The sequence below is a fragment of the Drosophila subpulchrella genome, unplaced genomic scaffold, assembly GCF_014743375.2.
Source record: "Drosophila subpulchrella strain 33 F10 #4 breed RU33 unplaced genomic scaffold, RU_Dsub_v1.1 Primary Assembly Seq31, whole genome shotgun sequence".
NCBI classification, from domain to species: domain Eukaryota; kingdom Metazoa; phylum Arthropoda; class Insecta; order Diptera; family Drosophilidae; genus Drosophila; species Drosophila subpulchrella.
In genome coordinates, this window is record NW_023665567.1 from 1,493,819 (window position 1) to 1,497,036 (window position 3,218).

The window sequence follows — 3,218 nt, forward strand, 5'->3', positions numbered from 1 at the left end:
ATTTGCTTTGTTGATTTTGATCGTAGTTTCTTTTACTCTGGGATATAGAATATTTTAACTTTTCAGCAGTGCGAATCTAATTTTACACAAATATCTCTGAAGCAAGCAACAATCCTTACAAATTTAACATGTGTTACTGACATTAATTACATTTTATAACTGCAAGGGTATACAAACATCGGCTTGCCGAAGTTAACTTCCTTTCTTGTTTAACATATAACCTCTTACGCTTGGAAAAAACATTTTTAAGTAGTTCCGAATTTTGAACTTAATTTTATCAATATCGGACGACTATATCATATAGCTGCCATGGGAACGATCGGAAAAATGGTGGGAAAATAATATGAAACAAATTATAGCTCCGGTGTTTTCTGACATATTATCTTATACTATTGGGAATATCATTTTTTGTATTTAATAATGTATTTATTTATTGTACTCTGTTGCCAAAAGTTTAAAACTTAAGGTACAGGGAGGAATCGGACATAGTTGCTATGACTTTCGGCCGGACAAAATTATTATTACAGGTTTACTTAATAACTACAATTTTACATAAGAATGGGAAGAGAAAGAGATTAACAATTAAAATGAGTTGAAGCTGGTTGGCAGATTTGAGAAATTTAAGGATTTGCTGAAGATTTTCAAATGAAGGGTTAATTAAAAGATTCGATAGTTATACCCGTTACTCGTAGAGTAAAAGGGTATACTAGATTCGTCGGAAAGTATGTAACAGGCAGAAGGAAGCGTTTCCGACCCCATAAAGTATATATATTCTTGATCAGGATCACTAGCCGAGTCGATCTAGCCATGTCCGTCTGTCCGTCTGTCCGTCTGTCCGTATGAACGCTGAGATCTCGAAAACTATAAGAGCTACAATACTGGGATTAGGCATGCAGATTCCTGAGGTTCCTGCGCAGCGCAAATTTGTTTCAAAAGAGTGCCACGCCCACTCTAACGCCCACAAACCGCCCAAAACTGTGGCTCCTACAGTTTTGATGCTAGAACAAAAATTTTAACTGAAATGTGTTGTTCTCATCAATACCAACCGATTAACCTAAAAAAAAATTGCCACGCCCACAAACCGCCCACAAACTTCAAAAAATCGTAAATATGAACGCGGATATCTCGGAAAATATCAAAGATAGAGAAACGGGATTTCAGATTTAGATTCCGTAGGCTTGAGCGCAGCGCAAGTTTGTTACGCGAATATGCCACGCCCACTCTAACGCCCACAAACCGCCCAAATCTGTGGCGCCCACAATTTTCATGCTAGATAAAAAATTTTACTGAAATGTATTGTTCTTGTTAATACCTATCGATTGATCTAAAAAACTTTGCCACGCCCACTCTAACGCCCACAACGCTTAAATCTGTCTACCGCCGGTAGGTGGCGCATTTGCTGCTTGCATATCTCCATTTTCCTTTGGTCCGTTTACCTGAGTAACGGGTATCTGATAGTCGAGGTACTCGACTATAGCGTTCCTTCTTGTTTTATATTTGAGTTACTTGGTCTATGTGTTTGAAGTGCGGTGCAGTCGTTAAGGATATGAGGGATTGATATGGCGTCTGTGGTGCAGAATCGGCATTGGCTGTTGTTTACGTCAAAAGGGCGTTTAATTTCAGGAGGCAGTGTCGAGCGGCAGTTTTATCCAGATGTCTACATCTCGCACTGCCGTCCGCTCTCCCTCTCCATCTCTCCCCTAAGTCTCCGCTCTGGAGCGCGTAAGTTAAGTTAGGCTGAAGGAGTTCTTATGTCGAAGTGTACCAATAAACTCTTATGCACGTCGCGCAAAAAACCCCGCCTATTGTACAAAAAGATCTTTTTGCGTACCCTCCGTTCTTGGGACTTCATGTCTTTCAACGATCAAGCCACCCCGCCCAAACAACTGTTTATTGGCTGGAAGAATCGGTACTCGTGTGTCAGATTTATGTGTCCTAGCCAAAGCCTGATGATCTTGGTAATTTCTTTTCTTGGCAGGCTGCAAAGCTGTGCGTTTTTGGCGTATTTGTTGATGCTTATCAACTCTGGGTTAAAGGCTTGGTACCAAGGGGATACTTTTTGTTGTAGGTTAGTATTTTTTTGAAGTATATTCGTTTTTAAGAGTTTGTTAATATCAGTGCGGTTTAAATTTGGAATGGAAATTAACGATATCACCTATCGTTGCTTCTTTCGCTGCTGTGTCGGCGCTTTCGTTTCCTTTGATCCCAATGTGACTAGGGACCCATAGCAACATAATTTTTGGGGCGTACCTTATGATTGAGTCCCGGATCGATGTAATGTTAAATGGCACGTTGTTACAATTAAGGACAGCTTCCAAGGTTGACAGTGAATCGGAACAATGCAGGTTTTACCTCTTTTCTTCTCGGCTATTCTAATAGCTTCCAGAATCGCAATTGCCTCTGCTGTGTATACTGATGAGTGAGATGTAGGACAGCTTTCTTGATAATTTCCTCTTCTGTGGTAACTGCTAGACCTATTATGTCATTGTTTTTGGACCCATCGGTATATAAGAAGGAAAATTTATTTTTTATAAGATTGTGTTTGATGTCCAGGAACTTTTTCAAGTAAATATCTTTGTTGCTAGTCGATTTTTTGGCCCTGCTTAATTGGATGTCTATTAAGCTTGTGTCCATAAGCCAGTGTGGTTTTGTTGATTTGGCTTTGTAAGGAGCTTGGGTAGGGATATCGAGGTGTTGGCAGCTATTGATGCATTGGTTGATGGTAGAATTTCAGTATTTTTTATTTTTGTTTTTGAAGATCCGTTGTTTGATTTGGTTGAGAGGGGTGTCTTTGGCCTGAAGAATAGTGTGGATTGATTTTGTTTTTAGGTATTCGGTTATATTTTTTATTGATTGGGTGTTTGCTTCAAGGTAGAGGTTATTTGTTGGCGTAGAACAAAAGGCTCCTAATGATGTTCGTAGTGCGGAATTTAGTAGGATTTAGATTTGTTTTAGAATAGAATTCTTTGACGTGCCGTATATAGGAAGAGCGTAATCTAGCTTGGAGATGCATAGGCTTTTTACGATTTCGATTAGGGTATGTGGGAGGCTATTGTATTTTCTGCTGGATAAGCATTTTATTATGTTAAGGGATTTGTCTATTGATTTTTGTAGTTTCTTGACGTGGGACTTAAATTTATATCTGTGGTCAAAATTTAGTCCTAATAACGATAGTTCCTTGACGTTTTTGATGGTCGTGTCTTGTGTTGATACCTGGC